General features: G+C 45.6%; 1 protein-coding gene and 1 long non-coding RNA gene across 5 annotated transcripts in view; one reads left to right on the forward strand and one right to left on the reverse strand.

The window, feature by feature from the left end:
• Positions 1-23,872, reverse strand: part of STK32B (serine/threonine kinase 32B) — a 362,927-nt gene that overhangs the window by 331,992 nt on the left and 7,063 nt on the right. The gene's annotated exons all lie outside the window — the stretch shown is intronic.
• On the forward strand, positions 15,592-22,658 carry LOC146400301 (uncharacterized). The gene is made up of 3 exons (XR_014813546.1): positions 15,592-15,653; positions 16,497-17,771; positions 18,896-22,658. It is a non-coding gene; the product is annotated as an uncharacterized LOC146400301 (long non-coding RNA).

Consider the following 23,872-nt stretch of genomic DNA (forward strand, 5'->3'; position numbering starts at 1 on the left):
CGGTACTTCTGGTTAATTACACAAGCAGGGTCTTCACAGGTCACGCTGCTCTTTGTTGAGTGTTCCATCACCTTCAAGCCAAAAGCACCTGGCTGGATACTGACAAAGAGTCTCTCCTGGGCCAAAGGCTACTTGGCCTCCTCTGAACTTTTCACCTAGGCCGACTTTTGAGCCTTGTTCATCTCTGCATTGTTCAAGTTTAGCAAGAATCCTCTAAGCGGCTTTAGCTCGTCTCCCTCTTTCTCCATATCTGATTACCTTCAATGTCTCATTGGGTTCCCCATCCTCCACCGTCTGCCAGGCGATGTCCGATCACCCTTGCCTTCAGCAAGAACCCGTTAGTTCCATTTACCCAGAATCCTCTCTCAATCCTGATGTTCCTCCAAGGAAAAAAAAATTTTTTTTTTAGGGCCGCCCCCGCGGCATATGGAAGTTCCAGGCTAGGGGTTGAATCAGAGCTGCAGCTGCTGGCCTACACCATAGCCACAGACTGCGGGATCCAAGCCATGTCTAGGACCTACACCACAGCTCTCCGCAACATCTGATCCCCAACTCAGTGATCAAGGCCAGGGACCGAACCCACATCCACATGGATACTAGTTGGATTCATTTCTGCTGTGCCATGATGGGAACTCCCTTCCAAGTGATCTTCCATCCCGACCCCATCTTTCTCCGTGACGACACAGTCCACGTGTCTATGCTGCATTCAAAGTTGAGACCAAGCTCTCTTACTCATGGCAAGGCCCCATTACAGCGGTCCCTACTCTTTCCGAGGTGCCCCCCCTTGAGTAAAATCTTCCTTACCATGCTTTAGCAAGTGTCATTCAATAATTTGGGGGCGGGGGGAGCGTGCCCATGGCATGCAAAAATTCCTGGGCCAGGGACCAAACTTGAGCCTCAGCAGTGACAACACCAAGTTCTTAACCATTAGGCCATCGAGGAACCCCCTATAATTTTAGTCTTTAACAGCGAAACCTGCTGAAATAAGTCCGCTGTTGTAACGGTTACACCAGGGACCCTGATGTTAGAAAGGGAACCCAATTTCCTGCCTTCCCAGCAGCATCCTCGCTAAAGGTTACATGGAACTTGGGTTGTGGTACAAAACTGCCAGATGTCTTAGGCAAGAGGTATTTCAATCATTTAACCTTGGGTGGAAGGGAGAGGAGGAGAAGTCTTGGAAAGAGGGGCTGGCAGGTGCACCAGAAGGACCACAGGTCAACCAGGGAGAGGTTTTCCTTCCCGTGCTTGGTCTGGTCATTGGAGAGAAGCGGCTGGGGATGCCTGGGGAAGGATTCTGAAGCTGGGCGCACTGAGTGTGGTACCATGAGTCAGTGCCCTCACAGCTGACTGGCATGTAGCAATGACATCTCCGTGGCAAGAGTGAGACCAGGGGGTTAAGGGGAAACTAACGAGAGGGCTGGACTGCAAAAGCACCTGCCAGTGTGTACCAGGGAGGTGAACAGGGTCATGAGACATAACAGTTTTGCTGGATTCTCCTTATTCTCATTGTCATGACAGTCTCAGGTCACTGGTAAACTGACATGGGGCAACCCATACGCAATGTAACAAACACTAGGAGGCTCATTCATTCTTTCCACAAATATGACATGGGGAGCCATGCAGTGTTCTAGCTACTGAGTGTAGGGAGACAAAATCCACACGAGTGGAGGCGACCGTGGGAGGATGCAGCTCAGAAGTGCAGGGGTCCCGAGGTGTCACTGCAGATGGTGAGACCCGAGCAAGGAGGCATCCCTTCCTCTCTTCTCCTTGCCCTTCTTCCCCCTGTGACCAAGCCCTTCCAGAGCCACTCGGAGGAAGAACCCCCCCCCCACTCCCCTCCCAGTAACATTTTACCATGAAGAAAGCATCCCTTTCTGAGCCACACCTGGTTACAAAAAGGGCAAAGTCCCCTATGATATCAACATCTCTTCCCATAATTGCCGGCCCTGCAAAGATTTACACAGGCAGGGATTATCGTCAAGACCGTCTTGCAATCTGTAATTACCATGGACACAGTTCACCAACTTAAAATTCAACATCTGTTTAGCACATTTTTTTCCCACAGCGTTCGCTGATCAGATACCAAGTGCCGATGGTGTCAGGAGAGATGAGCCTTGTGCACACACAGCATTTACTAGTGTCGTGTAAATCCTGACAGTTGTCTCGTTGTTGTTGTTTTCTTTTTCGGAACACAAGTGCTTGACTTCAGCTTTGATTGCTTAGGCATCCGTTTCAAAGCAGCATCCACATCAAAGACAGCTATCTCCCGGGAACATACTGCCCGCCACGTGGCTGGATAAAGAACCAGGCTGCCTCCCTGGATGGAGGCTCCTTTGTTTTAGACATCTCGGTGGATTCTGATCACTGACTATTTGGACCACGTGCTTCTTTTGTTTTTTGTTTTTTTTTTTTGTCTTCCCACACTTTAAATTCCCGCTTCTGTGTTTTAAAGTCACCAGTAAAGAAGGAGCCCACAAATCCCTGGACCTCCACCCTCAGCACCAAACAAAGCAGAACCCCAGGGCCAAGGGCACGCTCTCTCTCTCTCTACCTGCGACCTTACTGGGTGGCCCCAGGTGTGCTCTGTGATCTCCAGGTTTTCTAAATAATAAATGGGCATTATTAACAGTAAAAAATAAGTGAAACAGTGCACTAGAACTGAATTTGGTTATCATTCAATTTATCCAATGATAATCTTAAAAGGGAGAGAAAATAAAATTGGAGACAAGGGTTAATCATGTATATTAGTTAAGAGCCTATTTAGATATATTTTCTGTCTTTTTCTTAAGGCCACACCCATGGCATGTGGAAGTTCCCGGACTAGTGGTTGAATCACAGCTATAGCTGCCAGCCTATGCCACAGCCACAGCCACAGCAACACAGGATCCAAGCAACCTACACCACAGCTCACAGTAATGCCAGATCCTGAGTGTTGGCCAGGCGAGGCCAGGGATTGAACTTGTGTCCTCATAGATACCAGTCAGGTTTGTTACCACAGAGCCACTATGGGAACTCCTTAGATATATTTTTTAATTAAAAAAAGTACAACAGAAAAAAATGGGCAAACACATAAAAATGCAATTTTCATAGAGGACTTATAAATAACAAATAAAATCCTGCAAAAGGGGTTCATCCTTCTCAAGAACTGATATCATGAACAATTATAAAACCTTCAAGTTCCCTACCAAGTTTATTTTTTTTATCACATCTGTAGTTGTATAATGATCATAACAATCTAATTTCACAGGATTTCCATCCCACAGCCCAGGCACATCCCCCCACCCCCCAAACGGTCTCCTCCGGAGACCATAAGTTTTTCAATGTCTGTGAGTCAGCATCTGTTCTGCAAAGAAGTTCCGTCTGTCCTGTTTTCAGATTCCACATGTCAGTGAAAGCATTGGATGTTGGTGTCTCATTGTATGGCTGACTTCACTTAGCATGATAGTTTCTAGGTCCATCCATGTTGCAAAAAATGCTGGTATTTCATTCTTTTTAATGTCTGAGTAATATTCCATTGTGTATATGTACCACATCTTCTGGATACACTCCTCTGTCGATGGACATTTAGGTTGTTTCTATGTCTTGGCTATTGCAAATAGTGCTGCAATGAACACTGGAGTACATGTGACTTTGCCCATCGTGGTTTTCTCTGGATAGATGCCCAGGAGTGGGATTGCTGGATCAAATGGTAGTTCTATGTTTAGTTTTCTGAGGAATCTCCATACTGCTTTCCACAGTGGTTGCACCAATTTACAGTCCCACTAACAGTGTACTAGGGTTCCTTTTTCTCCACACCCTCTCCAGCACTTATTGTTTGTAGACTTTTGGATGATGGCCATTCTGGCTGGTGTAAGGTGGTACTTCAGAGTGGTTTTGATTTGCATTTCTCTAATAATGAGTGATGCTGAACATCTTTTCATGTGTTTCTCAGCCATCTGTATGTCTTCTTTGGAGAATTGTCTGTTTAGATCTTCTGCCCATTTTTGGATGCCAAGTTTACTTTATTAAGAAAACATATTTAACAATGCTAACACTTCTTGGAGAGAAGTTCTTGTAGATTTGCTATACATATGCTGTGCTGGTGGTAACAAAACTTAAGAAAAATGTTTTAGAATGCCAGTGTCTTACCACTTGTAAAGTTATAAAGACATTCACAGATTTTATTTCAATAATCACACTGTTGGAGTTTATACTCAAGAGATAACTCAACAGAACACAATGGATCTTAACACCCCAAAGTGTGCATACGAATCCCCTCTGGGGTCCTTGGTTGACTCCTGAAATGTGCATGTGTTGGGTAAGGCACCAAGGAACCCAGTGAAACAACAGGTGAAAAACTGAAAGAGAAGAGCAGAAATTTCAGCAATTTCACAATGTGTTCAACAGCAGACTGTGGAGTTCAAGTTAAGCCCAGGAAGAGAAAGTACTGAGTGCCAGAAGCAAAGGCTATACTCTAAAATGAGAAGTAAAATGAAAATATACCCATCCAAAGCCTAAAATCAAGACTCTAAAGACCAAAATGAATCAGCCAATAATTAATTTTCTCAGTAGAACAAAACTCATTCTCTTCAGAGGAAGAAAGCAACCAAGTGGAAAACCCAGGATGGAAAAATACGACATCTGAAGTTAAAAGCTAATGGAAAAAATGGTGTAGCACGCATTAAACATTCTAAAATAACGCTAGATAATATTTACTGCGTCAGGAATGAGTTTTAGTGCTTTTCATGGGCCATATCTACAATGTGCCATCTGTAATATCTAGTATATAAAGAAAATTATTAGCTATGTGAAGCAGCAAAAGAATGTGTCCCAGAAGACAACATCCAAAGAAACAGACACACATTAAAATGTTCAATTTAGCAGAATTGTTAAAGAACCTGTAAGAAAAACTGAGTATAGTGGACAAATAGCACACAAAGACTTTCAAGAGAGATGTGGAAAATGTGAAAAAGCAAATGAAAACCCTAGAACTGAAAAATATGGGAATCTTAAATTTTTAAAGTCATTTAATAGAAAGAGCAGGCTAGACAATGCAGAAGAAAGAGCCCATGAACTTGAAGACGGATCAACAGAAAAATATTCAAACTGAAGCAAAGTGAGAAAATACATCTAACACCCACACAGGGAAAAAAAATAGAAGGGTCCCCAATAATCTCTTGAATGCTATCAAGTGATCTAGCACATATGTTATTGGAGTGTCATAAAGGAGGCAACAGAAAAAATAGTCATCCAAAGTTTTCTAAATTTTATCTAAAATATCAATCCACAATTTAAGAAGCTCTGTGTACCCTAAGCAAAAGGAATACAAAGAAAATTACATCTTGACACATAAGATGCAACCCATAAAAGTCAAAGATACAGAAAAATCCCCAAAGAAACCAGAGATAAAAAGACACGTTACAGGGAGTTCCCTTCATGGCTCAGTGGTAAATGAACCCAACTAGGATCCATGAAGATGCGTGTTTAATCCCTGCCTCACTCAGTAGGTTGAGGATCCAGTGTTGCTGTGAGCTGTGGTATAGGTCTCAGAGATAGCTTGGGTCCCATGTTGCTGTGGCTGTGGCATAGGCCAGCAGCTGTAGCTCCAATTTGCTCCCTAGCCTGGGAACTTCCATATACCACAGGTGCAGCCCTAAAAAACAAACCAAAAAGAAATATTACATACAGAAGAACAATAATTTGGATGATGGCTAAATTCTCATCAATACAACAGAGTCAAGAAGATAACGGAATGACATCTTTAAAGTACTTATATACATATATAAAATCAACTTAGAATTTGTGTCCATTGAAAATGCCTTTCAAAAATGAAGGGAAAAAGAGAGATGTTTTAGTTAAATAAAAGCTGAAACGGTTTGTTACTAGCAGAAATGCATTACCAAAATGGTAAAGGTAATTTTTCAGGCAGAAATGAAATGATACAATATTAAATTTTGAATTGACTCTGAATAATTAAGTGTATTGGCAATCATATGCATGAAGGTAAACATAAAACTTTTTTCTTCAAGACAATTGATATTTAAAGAAAAAAAACTCATGTACCATGAGTTCTACATCATACAGAGAAATAAAAATATATGACAAAAATATGGGATTGAAATTATACTGTTGTAAGATTCTGCCATTGGAGTGGTATAACCTTAATTCAAGTTTGACTCTGATAAGGTAAGAACACATATAGTAATCCCTATAGCAACTTTCAAAAAATATGAAAAGTTCAGCTAAAAAGCCAATAGTCCAAAGAAAATAGAGTATTAAAAAAAATACTGGATTTACAAAAATTCAAAAGGAAAAAAAGGAGCAAAGAACAGATGTAACAAACAAATAGCAAAATGGTAGGGTTAAGCCCAACCACATCAACAATTATATTAAACATAAATGAACCTAAACACTCCAACTAAAAGGCAGAGGTTTTCAGACAACAACTACATATTGTTTAAAATGATACTTAAATTCAAAGACACAGAAAACTGAAAATGAAAGAATGGAAAAAGATTTACCATGTACCCACTCAGCTCTGAAAAGCGGATGTGACTATTTTAATAGCAGCCATATAGAATTCAAAACAAGCAGCACTTCCAGAAATAAAAAAGATGATTTCAGTGGTAAAAGTGTCAGTTCATCAAGACAAAATAACCCTAAACGTGCATATAACTGTTAACATTTCAAAACACAAACACACTGACAAAACTAAAAAGAATGGAAAAATTCCCCAACATTCACACAGATGTCAACACTCGTCTCTCAGGAACCAATTTTTTTTTCAACAACAGCAACCTCCTTAAGGATACAGGCGACATGAACCTTCCTAAGTGACATCCATAAAACACGACGCCACGCACGATAGGATACATATTCTTTTCAAAGAATGTGGCAAGTTGACCAAATGCCAAGACATAAATCTCAATAAATTCCAGAAGATTGGAAATAAACACAACTGGAAATGGGAGCCTGAGAAAAATGCGAGAGCTGAGTCTTTCTCAACTCCTGATCCAGATTTCTCAGGTCTTGGTATTACAATGGCGAGTGTGGAAGATGGCAGGACAGGACAATAATGAGAGGGCCACACCCAAGAGGGTGGCGCCATGTGAAAAGAGAAGCCAAGGGTGACTCCAAAACTTTGCTCTTAGCAACTGGAAGAACAGAATTGCTATTTGCTAAAATAGGGACAATCTGGCAAGGATCAGATTTGGGACAGAGAAGCAAGAGTTCAACTGAGGGACAGGATTCCTGCCAGATATCCACGTAAAACCTTTGGGTTGGCAACTAAAAGTCGAAGTCTAAAGGGCATGGGTTGTTCTGGGGGTCGGGCGGGGATGGGGTTATTAACACATAATACCAGTGGTATTTTAAACAGCAGTTACTTCCAGCTCATCTCAAAGCAATAGCATATTTGAGACCCTCTGTCTCAGAGCGAACGTCTGCAGCAAAATCCAACATACTGTTCCCATTATTTACAAACGCATAAACACATCCTGAAAGATGGGAAGCAGGTACATCTCCCTCAGGGCAACGCAGAGGCAGGAACCAAAACACAAGCCAAACTGCCAGCCTGCACACCAGCGCCTGACCTTGCATCTCATTTCCCAGCTGCGAAAGAAAAAGCATCATAAATTGTAGCTTCGTTTCTCTCCCTACCCTTCACGCCACAGGAATTAAAGGGACTGGTAAACAGAAGCTCTGAAAGATTTACAACCTCGGTTTTTAAGATCGAGACGCCTCAGGAAGATCAGACACACGTGCTATGTTCTGAAAGAAATAAAATGCCAATGCAAATCACTTTCAAACGCAACTCCAAAGCAAGCATGATTCTGGTTGACGTGTGAAAGGTGTGTTCTCCTAAGCTCCCGGTGGTCCTCCAGGAAGACTGATGGAGTAATTATACTCGGGGGGGAGGGTTAGGAAATTGTGTTGGAACTCATTAAATATGACAGGCAGCGACTTTTCCGATTTTGTTTTAAAAGTGTGCTTAAGATTAATTACACTTTAAAACAGAATTTATAAATATCTTATACCACTTAAGGGAAACGCAGAGAATTCTGCTGCCATGATTTTGTGGAATTCGAGAATTCGATAAGCTAGACTGCTTGCAAGCGGGAGCTCACCAGCACTCGTCGCGCCCCATCCAGGGTGAAGGGGCTGGATTTGTAAAATACCTGTACGTGGATTTAGGTTTACCTTTACATCAGTATACACAGATAAAGGTAACTGTCTACCCATATGCGGACATATCAACTTAGGGGCTGTTTGTTTGTTTGTTTTTTCTCTTTTTGGGGCCGCATCCAGGGCATATGGAAGTTCCCAGGCTAGGGGTCAAATCGGAGCTACAGCTGCCGGCCACGGCCACAGCAATGTAGGATCCAATCTGCATCTGCAACCTACCCCACAGCTCACAGCTCACGGCAAGGCCAGGGATCGAACCTGCATCCTCATGGATACTAGTCGGATTCGTTTCCGCTGTGCCACCACTGGAGCTCCCCAGTTATGGGCATTTGTGACCCTCCTCCCTTTCTTGTGGTCTCTTCCGAGCCAGAGATTTCTCCCTGCTTCCAACCCACATCACTTCCGCAGATTAAAATCATGAGGTTTTAATTCAATATCCCTGTCTTCCACCACCAGCGCTGGCTTTGCAGGTGTTGGTATGAAGTTGCAGGTTCAATCCCTGGCCTCACTCAGTGGGTCAGGGATCCGGCATTGCCATGAGCTATGGTGTAGGTGTCAGACCAGGCTTGGATCCTGTGTGGCTGTGGCTGTGGCTGTGGTGTAGGCTGGCAGCTGTGGCTCCGATTCGACCCCTAGCCTGGGAACTTCCATATGCCAGGGTGCAGCCCTATAAAAAGCAAAAAAAAAAAAAAAAAAAGACAGAGAGAGAAAAAAAATACTGGCATTGTACACGATATGGAGATGAATGGTAAAATTCCTGCTGACAATTTAAAATTTTAAGTGTTATTTAGCTAGACTGCTATTAAATAGCTGAGAAAAAAAAAATACCACAACAAACCAAGAGAAAGAGACCATGAAATAAAGAGGAAAAGCTTTATCGTTACAAAGCTTTATACCTTTATCAGCATTCCTCTAGTTTTTGAACAAGGGACCCCACATTTTTATTCTGCACTGAGTCTCACAGATGATGTAGCTGGTTCTGCCAACTAAGAATAAAAATCAAATCCCCTATATACGGACAGGTGCATATTTGTGTTCCCCCAAATCTCATACGCTGAAACCCTAACCTGCAATCTGCGGGGGTGCTATCTGTGGGGGGCGGGGGCGGGGGGGGGCTGAGAGATAATTCCCTGAGAGTGAGGTGAGGTGATGAGGGTGGCGCCCCATGATGGGGTTAGTCTCCTTAGAGGAGGAGGAGGAGACCAGAACTCTCTCCCTCTCCACAGGGAAGACAGTTGTCTGCAAACCAGAAGAAAGGTCTCCTTGGCACCCTGATCTTGGAATTCCCAGGGTCCAGAATGGTGAGAAATAAATGTCTGCTGGGTTCCTGAAAACACTAAATATGGAGCTGCCGTGTGATGCAGCACTCTCGCTCCTGGACATATACCCAGAAACAAACTATAATTCAAAAAGATCCATGCACCCCTATGGTCACAGCAGCACCATGTACAACAGCCAAGACATGGAAGCAACCTAAAGGCCCATCAACAGAGGAATGGGTTGAGAGGATGGGGTACATACCTGCAATGGAATATGGCTCAGCCATAGAAAGAATGAAATGACACCATTGGCGGCAACAATGGATGGACCTAGAGATTCTCATGCTAAGTGGATTAAGTTAGCTACAGAAAGACAAATACCATATGATATCACTTATACGTGGAATCTGAAATACAACACAAGGGAATTCTCGCGTGGCTCAGTGGGTTGCGGATCCAGCATCGTCACTGCAGTCGCTTGGGTCACTGCTGTGGCAAAGGTTCAATCCCTAGCCCGGGAACTTCTGCATGCCAAGGGGCATGACCAAAAATAAATAACATAAATAAATAAAATAAAATACAAATGAACTTCACCTAGAAACCAGAAACAGACGCACAGACACAGAGAACAGACCTGGGGGTTGCCAATTAGGGGAGGGGTGAGAAAAGGAAGCACTGCGAGCTGGGATCGGCAGGTGCAAACTCGCTCCAGGGTGGAGAAACTACGAGGTCCTGGTGGGCAGCACAGGGAACCACATTCACTATCCCATGAGGAACCACAGCGGAAAAGAATATGAATCAAAGTATCTATGTGTAAAATTGAATGTCTTTGTTGCACATCAGAAATTGACACATTATAAGTCAACCATACACCAATAAAATAAATTAAAAATAAAAATGTTGGTTGTTTAAGCCACTTGGTCTCTGGTATTTGTTTTGGTGGCCCAAGCGGACTGAGCCCCATGGTGTGACACTCCAGGACTTTGCATGCCTGGCCCTAGCCTGAGTGTCCAGCCCCATAGCTCCCCCTGAACCCTGCACACCTTCCTTAGCTCTCCACCATTTACCTCTGCCCGTGCGCCCCCCGCCAGAAGCCCCCCAGCCCCACCTCCTCCTCAGCCCCCGTCCTTCCTTCCCGCACCACCTCCCCTTCGATGCCACTTGTCCCTTCTGAGGACTAGTCTCAGAAAACTGCCTCTTCTGCAAACACCTCCCGGCCCTGGCTTGGGCTTCCTCTGCAACGCTGCATTGAAGTTACTACAGAGTGGTAAAACTAGGTGAACGAGTTTCCTAGGGACCCCATAAAAAGTGCCACGAGCTGCATGGCTTCAAACAGCACAAATGTATGTTCTCACAGCTCTAGAGGCTGGAAGTCCAAGATCAAGGCGTCAGCAGAGATGACTTCTCCTGAGGCCGGGAGGAAGAACCTGTCCCTGCCTCTCTCCCAGCTTCTGCCAGACCACCTCTCATGTTTGGTGTGAACTGGCTTGTGGGCATGCGACCCAACATTTGCGTGCATGGAATTCTCCCTGTGCATGTCTGCGTGCGTGTGTCTGTCTGTCTGTCTGTATGTCTTTCTTTGTGTTCAAATTTCCTGACTTCATGAGATCTGGGCCCACACTAATGACCTCTATATAACTTCATTACATCTGTGTCTCCTAATAAGATCAAATTCTGAGGTACTGGGGGGTCAGTCTTCAACCTACTCATTTTGGGGGGACTCAGCTCAATTCACAACACCAACATCCACAAGTCTTTTTCTTTTTTCCCCCCAAGCACCTTAAATGATGGTCATTTTCTAAAAGACAGGGGTCCAGGAGTTCCCTTCATGGCTCAGAGTCCATGAAGATGCAGGTTCGATCCCTGGCCTCGCTCAGTGGGTTAAGGATCCAGCATTGCCGAGAGCTTTGGTGTAGGTCGCAGGCACAACTCGGATTCCGTGTTGGCTGCGGCTGTGATGTACGCCAACGGCTGCAGCTCCGACTGGACCCCTAGCCTGGGAACCTCTATATGCCACAGGTGCAGCCCTGAAAATCAAAAAAAAAAAGATAGGGGCCCAATATCCAATGCTCCCTGAAGCCCCACTCCAGCCCCCAAGCCTTCTTTAGGGGCTGCCAAGAGATCAAGCCAAAAGACTCAAAAGTCGGTGGCCTCGACCACACTTTATGTGTGCTGGTTCCACACAACTTGCCAGAATCAGGCTTCTGAAAACAGGCCTTGCCCTTCCTGACAGGTGTAATGAGGACTCCGGCAACGAAGCTCCGAACGGGCTGTTTCCTAGGAGAATGGAAATGAGAAAGCCCTCCTGAGGATAGGACTTGAAAGCAGGAGTCAGAACCACTTCTTTCCTTGGGCTCAACGAAACAGACCTCACCCGACCTCTCTCTTGGTACATACTTCCTGCTGCAGGGCGGTGGGCCAGGCGCCCTCCTCAGCAGTGCCCAGGCCCAGTGTAGGAAGCGCTCCGCATACATCACCTCGTGCCGTTCCCATGGCAACCATGTCAGACTGCATCCCATTATCCAGAGGAGGGAACTGAGGCTCAGGAAGGTTAAGGCACTGCTCCACAGTCACACACACAAGATGGAGAAAAGTCAGGCTTTAGGAGTTCCCTTCATGGCTCAGTGGTTAACGAACCCAACTGGGATCCGTGAGGATGCGGGTCCAATCCCTGGCCTCGCTCAGTGAGTTAAGGATCCCGGGGTGCCGTGAGCTGTGGTGTAGGTCACAGACGCAGCTGGGATCCTGTGTTGCTGTGGCTGTGGCGTAGGTTGGTGGCTGTAGCTTGGACTCAACCCCTAGCCTGGGAATCTCCATATGCTACGGATGCGTCCCTAAAAAGAAAAAAAAAGAAAGAGAAGTCAGGCTTTAAACCCATGTAACCCCCCAAAACATGTCTTTTTAATCTCTATGTATGACCTCCTTCAGACACAAACCTTAATCTAATGTAATAAACTTCACACAGCACTTATCACATGCCAGGATATGTAGTGAGCATTTTATGTATGGTAACTCATTTCCTTCTGAGAACTATTTAACGCAGTAAGTACCACTGAATCCCCGTTTTACAGATGAGGAAACTGAGGGTCCGGGGGCACAAGAAACATCCTTGAGGTTGCTCAGCAGGTACGTGCAGGACCAGCATGCAACTCCAGGCAGGGTGACTCCGGGGTCTGTGCTCTCTACCACTGTGCTGTGTGAGGCGCATCCTTGCTGGAAGTGCCAGGGTGACCTGGCAGGGGCCCAGGGTGTCCCAGAGACACATAAGCCCAGAGGCCAACATACCAGCTCTAAGCTGGGTTATAAGCTGGAGCGTGACTGAAAGAGCATCAAGCTGCAGCTCCAACGCTGAGAGGAAAGGCACCTGCCTTTCCTTCAGCTCACGTGCAAACGCCTACCCCGCAGACCCCTGCCCAGCCCAACCCTGCAGCCACACAGCTGCTGCCCAAGGCTGCTGGGAGTTTGGTCTTTACAAAGCCACTCAGAAAAGACCCCTGAATGAATCACAAAGAACGGATCTACAAAAGGTTAACAAGATCCCGCTATGCTGAATATCACTGCTTTGCATCTCGCTTTGACTCTATCTCGACTTTATCTTTCTTCCTATTTATAGAAGTCTTAATCCATTTTCCATTTAAGCTGGAAATACAAAGGGCCTTTGTATAAAGTTCTGTTAAAGTAAAATCAGTCGAGATAGAGAAAAGTATTAAGTAAATAACAGGACAGGTAATGCAGGCTATGGTAAAAAATAATAATAATAATAATTCTGTAGGCGGGACGCGAATGATTGTGTCTTGGGAAAGACTGACACGAAGAAAAGAGCTTTCCAGTGATACAGAGAGAGATGAGACCAGGCACCATGATTTTATCACCAGAGACAACTGAGCCAATCTCTCCAAACCCTAATATGCTGGCATATAAAACAGAGCCAGCCTTACCACTCTTGTTCTGAAGACCAAATAGAATCGCGTATGGAAAGTGTCTGGCCCGTAGTGGGTGTTTCTGAAATATAATCCGGTTTTTCCTTTCTCCAGACCCTCTCCTTCAGACACCAGAAAGGAAGCTGTTACCTTTCATAGGTTACCCAGTGAGGTTTCTTGGTCTTTTTCTGACTGATGCTCAAGGACCAGCAGCTACAATGACAGATGCTTTGTAAAGCACTGGGACCCACACTGGTCACTCTAAGAGTCACAGACCCGGTCCTCCCAGAGACCCCAATCTCATGCGGGAGACAGACATTAATGAAGTAGTCACACGAATAAGCGCAGAAGTACAACCGCGACAATTACAAGCACGTGGTCATGTGAGGGGCGCTCCCGAGGGTCTTGACTGCAGTCTGGGAATCAGATTAGACACCCTGAAGAAAGATGAGTGGGAGATAACTAAGCAGGTGAAGTGGGGCGTTGGGAGGGAGAACAGTTCAAGCAGAGAGAACAAGTGATAAGGTCCTGGGGCAGGAGTGGGCATGAAACTGACATGAACCTGCAAGAATGCTCCACTGCGGTGAGGAGTATAAATAATAGCACTGATTATAGGAAGAATGAGTAACTTGATGAGACAGTGAACACGCACCAGGTACCGCGCTGAGAGCTGACTTCAAGTGCGCGGAGTAATTTAATTCACGCAGTGAACTGAACTCACGCAAGACGAGACCAGATGGGCGAGGTGGATGGGTTCTAGACCACACGGAGCCTTGGAGGCAAATCACGTCCCCGATCTTAACCCTGAGAGTGACTGAAGCTGCTGGGGACCATGAAGCTCGGAATTAACATGCTCATAGTTGTGATTTAAAGCTGTGACTCTGGCGGCTGGATGGAGAACATGCTGATTCGGCAAGAAAGAGCCTGGGGACCAGTCAGGAGGCAGCATGGGGTTCCCACAGGGGGTGGTGCTTGAATGAAGGTGGTGGTGGCGTGGCTGGAAGGAAAGGACACACTTGGGGGAGGTAAAAGCAACACAGTCACATGCCTAATTGGATGTGGAGGGGGGGCAGAAGTTATCAAGGAAAACCTCAGACATTTTGGCCACTGTAACGGGGTAGATAATGGAACGCGCACTAAGCCGGGAAATTCTTAAAGAGCATGCGTGTGACTGCGGTCATTTTGAATTTGAGTATGAATTTTTTTTTTTTTTGTCTTTTTCCTTTTCTAGGGCTGCTTCCCGCGCAGCATATAGAGGTTCCCAGGCTAGGGGTCCAATCGGAGCTGTAGCCGCCAGCCTATGCCAGGGCCACAACAACGCGGGATCCGAGCTGCGTCTGCGACCTACACCGCGCTCGTGGCAATGCCAGATCCTTAACCCACTGAGCAAGGCCAGGGATCAAACCCGCAACCTCATGGCTCCTAGTCGGATTCATTAACCACTGCGCCACGACGGGGAGCTCCTGAGTATGAATTCTTTCGAGACATCCAAGCGGACATGTATGCACAGGCGCACAGAGATTTGGAGCCCACATGAGAAGTATGAATTGAGGAAATAAACTACCGTTCTAGAGGAATATGCACCAGTAATTAATGTACCACCTCTCAGCTCCAAATCCACTGCTGGGTGACGCTGGACCAGACCCGGCAGAAGGTTCGGTTTCCAGCGGGCTTCATGTTCGGCGTGGCCAATAGAGGGCGCAAGAGAGACGCTGCCAGTGCAGAGTGGGACAAAGGGATGTCCTTTGTTCTTCCAGGGGGCTGTTTTCCCCCTGCAGCGGTAGGTTAGTGAGCAGGGGCCTCTGAGCCCCCACCTCAGCAGCCCTCCTGGACCAGCTGCCGCCGGAACCCTCCAGCAGGTGTCTGTGTCACTCAGGAGGGTGCCTGCACCTCTGACAACCAGGCCTGCGCCAAAGAGATCTAAAACCCTAAGTGGAGAGGGGGCCTCTTCTAGGTCCCTGAGTTCTTTCCTTGCTCAACACTCCCCCTCAGCCCTAGAGAAAGCAGCTGTTTTGCTGGAGTTACTACTTCTGGACCTCCTAGAGTCCTGACTCCTTTTCAAAGGTAACATTTTTCCGAGATGACAGTTCTTTGTGCTACGTTTACCCTTTTTCACCTTGCTTTGATCTCCAGACTGCACTCAAGACACTGGTACCAGGGGGACCGAACATGTAGGAGTTGATAAGATCACCTGGGGAGACAGTACAGGATGCTTGCTAACTTGAAGGGCCAAGGGCTCAGTCATTTTTTTTTTTTTTTTTTTTTTTTTTTTTTTTTTTGCTTTTTAGGGCTGCACCTGCAGGATATGAAAGTCCCCAGACTAGGAGCTGAATCCAAGCTGCAGCTGCCAGCCTATGCCACAGCCACAGCAACACCAGATCCAAGTCACGTCTGTGACCTACCCCACAGCTCAGAGCAACAACGGATCCTTTAACCCACTGAACGGGACCAGGGATCCACCTTGTGACCTCGTGGGTACTAGTTAGATTCATTACCACTGAGCCACAGGGGGAACTCCCAGCAGGAACTCAGTCTTGAATTTTAAGATTTACTGCAAGGGGCGGGGAGGCTGATCCTGCAAAGAAGGTGGGACAGGAACAGCCAGCAGACATCCTAAAGGATTTAAAAAGGGAAATGACACACGAGGAGACAATATTTGCAACATATATAACTGACGAGAGTGATTTAGAACATGTAAAGGTCCACAGATCAATCAAGAAGGGCAGACTTCTGGTAGAAAGAAAGCTATGAGCAGGCACTATGAAAGTGGGAATTAAACATATGAAGAAACCTCAACCTCGTTAAGGAGAAAAATGCAATTTAAATAAGGTAAGAGGAGTTCCTGTTGTGGCTCAGCAGTTAGCGAACCTGACTAGCATCCATGAGGACGTGGGTTTGATCCCTGGCCTCACTCAGTGGGTTAAGGATCTGGCGTGGTCGTGAGCTATGATGTAGGTTGCAGATGCGGCTCAGATCTGGCATTGCTGTGTCTGTGGCGTAGGCTGGTGGCTACAGCTCCCATTGGACCCCTAGCCTGGGAACCTCCATATGCCTGCCGCAGGTTCGGCTCTAAAAAAGACAAAAAGACCAAAATAAATAAATAAGAAAGATATGATGCCACTGTATGATCTTTCGACAGGCAAACACAAAAAAGTCCATGGCACTGAACATTGGCAAGGAAGTAAGGGTTTGGGGTCCTGCCGGGTAGCCACAAGCCACACGTGGCTACTCCAAATTAAGATGCAGGCGACTTGTAAAATACTCACCAGTTTCAAAGGCTTAGTGTGAAGAAAAGGATGTAAAAGAGCTCCATAATTTTGACACTGAAATAATATTTGAAGTATATTAGGTTAAATAAAATGTATTATTGCTTTCATCCGGATTTTTACCTTTCTGATGTCACTACGAGAAAATTTTAAATGGCACCTCTGGCTTTCATGTAAGGACTTGCTATTTCTTTAGACCAATGCTGAGGGAGAGCGGTGGCCGTGTCCATGCACGGCTTGTCAGAGTGTAAATTGGCACAACCACTTTGGAAAACCATTTGCCATTACCTGACAACGTTGAACAGTCCATGACCCAGCCCTTCTCCTACGGGTATATATCCTAGAGAAACTCGTGCATATATGCACCAGAAGCGATATACAAAAGGGTTCATGGTGGCATTGTTCATAATAGTTAAAACTACAATGACTGCAAATGGCCACTGTCCAAAGGAAGGGTACAATGCATGGTACAGTCACACGACGGAACATTATACACTAGTGAAAAAGGAAGCGAGAACAGCTATACACAGCAGCAAGAATGAATCTTAGGAACTCAATCTTAAGCAAAAACAGCGAATTACAGAAAGATACATAACATGTACCATTTTTATAAATTTCACAAAGAAATAACAACTAAACGCATGGTTAGAAAATGAGACAGCATGGGAAAGGGGGTGGCATCGGAGAGGCAGGTCCAGGGCGCTTCCAAAGACCTGGGTGGGCGCCATTGCTTCATGAATTCATGGGGTGAGCTCATGTTCTCATTTCCAAGAAAGAAAAGACTTAGAGTTGCGTGCTAGTTTTCAGAACCAAAGGATCACTGTGACCTAAGTGAGAGCAATTTCGCTGAAATGATGAAGCCAGTTATAGGGAGTCGAGGAACGAGTTATCAGGAAGTGAAGGCTGGGTTTTCAGGAAGGCTGGCTGTGAAAGTGAGCCGTGCTGGGTGGCAGACGTAGGGACAGACAGGTACCAGGGAGAGCTTACTGTTTAAAGAGAAAAGCACCTTGCCCGGATAAACACTGGGGAGAGGGCTTCTGCTTCTGGTCAGCTAGAGTGTTCATGGTCAGCCTTCTTGCAATCACAACTAGAATACCTGTACAAAACATTTTTTTTTTTTTGTCCTTTGTCTTTTTTTAGGGCTGCACCTGCGGCAGATGGAGGTTCCCAGGCTAGGGGTCGAATCGGAGCTGTTATCACGGGCCTAGGCCAGAGCCACAGCAACGCCAGATCCGAGCCACATCTGCGACCTGCCCCACAGCTCATGGCAATGCCAGATCCTTAACCCACTGAGCGAGGCCAGGGATCGAACCCGCAACCTCATGGTTCCTAGTCGGATTCGTTAACCACTGAGCCACAACAGAAGCTCCCAAAATATATTTTTGAAAATCGATCTGAAGGACTCACTGAGCTCTCAAAGGAGTGAGGGGCTGCAAGGTGAGTAGCTATGGAAAAGGGAAGCCCCAAAGAGATGAGTCCAGCCGTGGGGTCACGCTTCCCCATGTGGCATCTGTCAACTCTGAAAGCAGCTCTCAGGAGGCCGAGAAGCCGAGCAATGTTTGGAAGCCCTAACAGACCAGAGGGACAGAACACAGAGTCAAAGCCAGAGGCGTCCAAAGCAGAAGAGGCTTGGTACACCCCACGCTTCCCAAAAGGACAGCAAAGGGCTTCGTTCCAGGAGTGAGTGTGAAATGGATTAAAACGGTCCTCGCAGCCCGTGTAATCATCTCAATCTCTGTGCAGACTGGGATGAAAAGCAGTTCCTGGCACTCCAACATAGCCGCCTACAAAAAGCAAAAGGAAGGCCTTTCTGAGCAAACATAACATCATCCAATGCCTCGAATTAGCTCTACTCTGTTTCCTAAATGATGCCCGGCCTGTAATTAAAAAAAAAAAAAAAAAAAAAAAAAAAAAAAAAAGCAAATGAGACAACAAGAGATGCCTCAAAGGAAACACTTGATAACATGATAACAAAAATAGAAGGTTACCAAATCATGGCATTATCAAACAATCTTCTAAGTAAATGGCATCGATATGTTTACATAGTTAAGAAGCAAGTTTTGGAGTTCCTGTCGTGGCGCAGTGGTTAACGAATCCGACTAGGAACCATGAGGTTGCAGGTTCAGTCCCTGGCCTTGCTCAATGGGTTAAGGATCTGTCGTTGCCGTGAGCTGTGGTGTAGGTCGCAGGCACGGCTTGGATCCTGCTTTGCTGTGGCTCTGGCGTAGGCCAGTGGCTACAGCTCCGATTCGACCCCTAGCCTGGGAACCTCCATATGCTACAGAAGCGGCCCTAGAAATGGCAAAAAGACAAAAAAAAAAAAAAAAAAAGAAGCAAGTTTTGAGACTTTCAGCAGAGGTGGAAGCTGTAAGAGAGAACCAAATGGTGATTCTGGAACTGAACAATGCAATAATTAATATTTAGAACTGGGAAGTCACACTTCACAGCAGAGAGACAGACCCAAAGTGATTACAAAAGGAACAGGCTAAAAGAAAAAACTTCAGACTAAGAACAAAGAGAAGCGAAAGATTTTTTTAAATACAGAAATATTGTCAGAGCCACTGGGGCACAGTGATAAGGTCTAATACCTGTGCAGTTTGTGATAATGTGAAGGGAAGGAGAAAAAGTCAGAAATGATATTAGAAGACAAATAAGAATCCTGCAACACTAACAATGCCACTCGGGCACAGCTGCAAAAAGCGAGAACCACGTAGAGTTTCCCAGGAGCTCAGTGGGTTAAGGACCCAGCACTGTCCCTGCATTGGCTTGGGTCACTGCTGTGGTGTGGGTTCAATTCCTGGCCCAGGAACTTCCACATGTCACAGGTGCAGCCAAAAAAAAAAGAAGAAGAAGCAAGAGCCATAATAGCTGGCATACCAGACCTATGCACATCGTAACTGAATTTCTGAAAACACAATATAAAATCTTAAAGGTCAGCTAGACAAGCAAAACATAGTCACATAAAAGGAGCAAAAAATTTAAAAAATTTTTTTAATTTAAGAAAAAGGAGCAAAAAACAGTACTGACAGCTGTCTTTTCATCAGAAACAATGAAAGCCACAAGACAATAGAAATGATTCTATTCCTGTAAAATCCTGAAAGAAGAAGCTGCCGACATAGAATTTGATACCCAGAAACATAATCATTCACAAATACAGTTTAAATAAAGACATTTCCAGACAAACAGAAAGTGAGATTTGTCACCAGAAGGCATACACTAAAGGGAAGGCTAAAGAAAATATTTTAGACGGAATGAAAAGAAGTTCAGTGGAAACTTCTAAGTAAGGAAGACATAAAGGGCAGACTCTATGAGAAAATACAATCAATGACCTAAGATTCTATTTCAAAAATCCAGAAACAGTAAGTTACCCCACAAAGCACACAGGAGAAAAATAAAATGAGATCCTACATCAGTGCCTCACTAGCCCAAAAATAAAAGTTAACGAAATCAAGGCTATTTTTAAATTTGTAAAACTGATACACCCAAGCAAGACCAATCAAAAAAACAGAGGAAACACAAATTCCCAGAAGCAGAATTGAAAAAGAAGATCTCACTAGAGATCCTACAGTGACCACAACACCAATCCACTGAAAGAGAGAAATAAAAATCTGTTGGGCTGGAACCCACAGCCCTACAAGGCTCCGTGCTTGTCCAGCTTCAGGCCCAAAGAGAGAGTAAGCGACAGATATAAATGGTTTAATGGACTGGGGAGCTTTCACATCTAAAGCAAGTCCTAGAGGGGGATGGGGGTGGGGGAAGGGGAGACTGCCAGTTATTGGAGAAATTACATCAGGTTGGCTCATTCATGACCAAGGAAACCACTGCCCCTCTGATAACCCGTCACTAGCTGGGGCCTGGGACAAGGTCATGGGGACGTCAACCATGTGCATGGGGTGTCCAGCAGGGGATGGACAGAGAGCAAGAGCGCAGCCATCTTGAACGGCTGGACCATACACAGCCCTACACAAACGCTTAGAGAGAATTCTAAGAAATGGTACGCCTCCAAAATCTTTTAATGAGGTCAGCGTAACCTTGACTCAAAGACCTAATAAAGATACGAAAAGTATGCTCTTTCTTGCTCTTCTCCGGAGGAGCTTGTGAAGGAGTCTTACTGTTTTTATTACTATTATTTCAAACATTTGGGGCAATTCACCTATGAAGACATCTGGGCTAGACTGCCCTTCACATGAAAGTTTTTATTACAGATTCAGTTCTTTGGTAGATGTAGAATTACCCTAATATCTAAATTCTCCTTGTATGATTTTTGGTAAGTTGTGTTTTTCAAAGTAGTTATTTTACCTAAGTTTCCAAGGCCCTGACATTTGTTCATAACATCCACTTGTGAAAAATTCATAAGCAAGATACTAGCAAATCAAATATAATACATCCAATCATGAAAGTGGGGTTATGCCAAGAATGAAAGGTTGATTTAGTATTTTAGAATATTCTAAAAATGTCATTCTTCACCTCGTCAGAGAAGAGAAAAACCATATATTATCTCAATAGACGGAGAAAAATCATTGACTTAAATTCAACCTTCGTTGATAATAAAAACTCCCAGAAAATTAGCATAGGAGACTAGTATGAGAAGGCTGTCTATAATAACAATACAGCTACCATAGTGATTAATTGTAAAAGAGTGCATGCTTTTTTCTTGAGGGAGGGCTAGTTTTGGTCAGGGTGCCAACCAGGATAGGCTGTGTTATGCTGCAGTCACAAACAGCCCCAAATCAGTGACTTTAAACAAGTTTCTCACTGATGCCATGTCCCAGCTCAGCTTGGCGGGTAGCAGGTGGCATCCAGGCCACACTGTAGTCACTCTGGGAACCAGGGGAGAGTCCCACATCCCAAACACTGCAGCTGCGCAGAGCTAGAGAAACAGGAAGCCACATCTGGTTCTTAAATACTTTCTCTAAGATGTGACACACATCGCCTCTGCTGGCACTGGCCAAGGCATGTCGCATGGTCCCACATGACCTCGAGGGGCCAGGGAAGGATGATTTTCTTGTCTGCATGGAAATAAACAGGGACAGGATATGGGGGAACAGTGGTTACGTCCCACATTGAGCGGATGGGACATTTACACATCTGACTTCACAGATGGAGAACTTCCGGGAGATGAACCAGAGGCCCAAATCCCCAGGGACTGAGGACACCCCAGGGAGGCCATAAAAACCAAGGGCTGAAAGGAGTTCAAGTCCAGGATCAGTAACAACGTCAGTCTCCAATTTTCCTTGACGGGCTCTGGCTAAGAGAATGACCTCAGGCTAGTAAGCCTGACTTTCCTCTTCCTGGGCAGTGCTGGTGTGCCATGCTCCCCTGGTCCCCTGAACTGTGCCCTCCTGCTGGTGGCTGCAGGAGCAAATCCCTTCAGGGTGTCGGGCCCACACTGCTCTTTGCAGAAGACTTTCCCTGTCTCTGTTTGCAGTTGCTCAGAGCCCAGATTTGAGATAACGGAGTCTGGCTAAGAATATTTTGTTCCTTCCAGTTCTCTCAGGAAAATGCTGCAGCTCAGTGCCAGCTTGTGCCCTATGACCCTCCTAAAGCACCGATGGTTTTTCCTCTCAAGGCACTTAGACCCCTCCCTCAAGACTCAACAAAGCCCTGTGGCCATCCTAACACCGTATCCACTCCAGCGCACATTGAGAGCCGGGTCCCCTCTCGCCACCCTTCTGATGTCCCATAAAACTGCAATTCCGTCCTACCCAGAAAGCAGCAGAGGAGAGCTCTGCCTTCTCTCTCAAATCGTGACATACAAGAGTCTGAAATCCATTGATGATCACGCATTGCCATTTTTTGGAAATTTCTTGGGGGTTCTCTTCAGCGGGGACTCACAGCCCCCAGAGCCCACTTTTCAGACTTCAGTTGTCTGCCAAGGTAAGTCTCTAAATCAAAATTAAGGGTCAAGGGAGTTCCCTTTGTGGCTCCATGGTTAATGAACCCAACTAGCATCCATGAGGACACATGTTCGATCCCTGTGGGTTAAGCATCCGGCATTACTGTGGCTGTGGTGTAGGCCAGCAGCTGCAGTTCCGAGTCGACCCCTAGCCTAGGAACCTCCATATGCCATGGGCATGGTCCTAAAAAGACAAAAGAAAAAAAAAAAAAAAAAAAAAAAGGACAAGAACAGAAAGGCCATTCATTGTGGACCCAAATCCAAGTCAGTTCTTGAAACTGGCTTGACCAGTAATACGTCTTGAAAGTTCTGCATGTGTTCCTCCGTAGCTTCTGAGCCCCGAGGAATGTAAGGGACTGACCCCCCCAATTAAGTGATTCATTTTATCTCTCATTCAACCAAGAGCTGCTATAGGCCTTCACTGGCCCTGTTCTAGGCCTTGCAGACACAAAGGCGAAAATGGAAGAATTGCTGATCCTTGGGAAGTCGCAGCCTAGGGCTGAAGTGGACATAGAACCAAACAAACAATTAAAGATGATAAGCCAAAGTTTCTCATATTATGTTTCCAGGAACACAAAATAAGGCTGGAGCAGGAGTTCCCATCATGGCTTAGCGGTAACAAACCCAACTGGTATCCATGAGGATGCGGGTTCGATCCCTGGCCCTGCTCAGTGGGTTAAGGATCCAGCATTGCCATGGCTGTGGTGTAGGCTGGGAGCTGCAGCTCCGATTCAACCCTAGCCTGGGAGCTTCCATATGCTTCGGGTGCGACCCTACAGAGACCAAAAAGAAAAAAAGTAAAAGCCTCCAACAGACACTTCTGTTTTTTACCTGCCTGCCCCAGTGTTCACTTCCCTTCCTCTGCTGATGCTCTGGTGTTCCTGGAGAATATTCTTCACGTAGCTTCTTAGTCCAAATGCTTCAAGGGAAGCCAAGTCCACCCCCTGAATCCAAGGATGGGCACAACCCAGGCTGGTCACTGCCCTTGGTTGAAGAATGGCCCAAGATTTCATCAGAACCCATCAGAACAAACCCTGAGCGGCTTTCTGCAATGACAGTAAAATAGAGGCTCCCTTTCCCACACTCAGAGCTGTGAGGCTGCGAGCCTGGGGGCAGGAAGGGCCCCGTGAGACGGGAGCCTGCTCGGAGCCACACAGGGGAGAGACGCCAAGGAGGAAGATTCCTGATGAGATTATTATTATTCAGGACCCTGGTTCCAACCGCAGCTGATGAGACCTACACCTGCCTTTATCCATTCATTCATTCACCACCAAACATTTCTTGGGCATCTATTATGTTGCAGGTGTTCGTTTAGGCCTTGGGATCACAGCCGTGGAGAAATCACACCACATCCCTACTTTAAGGAGC

Source organism: Sus scrofa, chromosome 8 (genome assembly GCF_054392235.1).
Source record: "Sus scrofa isolate SSC_HxYL_T2T_F1_AM1 chromosome 8, Sscrofa_HxYL_maternal_Yorkshire_Landrace_v2.0, whole genome shotgun sequence".
Lineage (NCBI taxonomy): Eukaryota > Metazoa > Chordata > Mammalia > Artiodactyla > Suidae > Sus > Sus scrofa.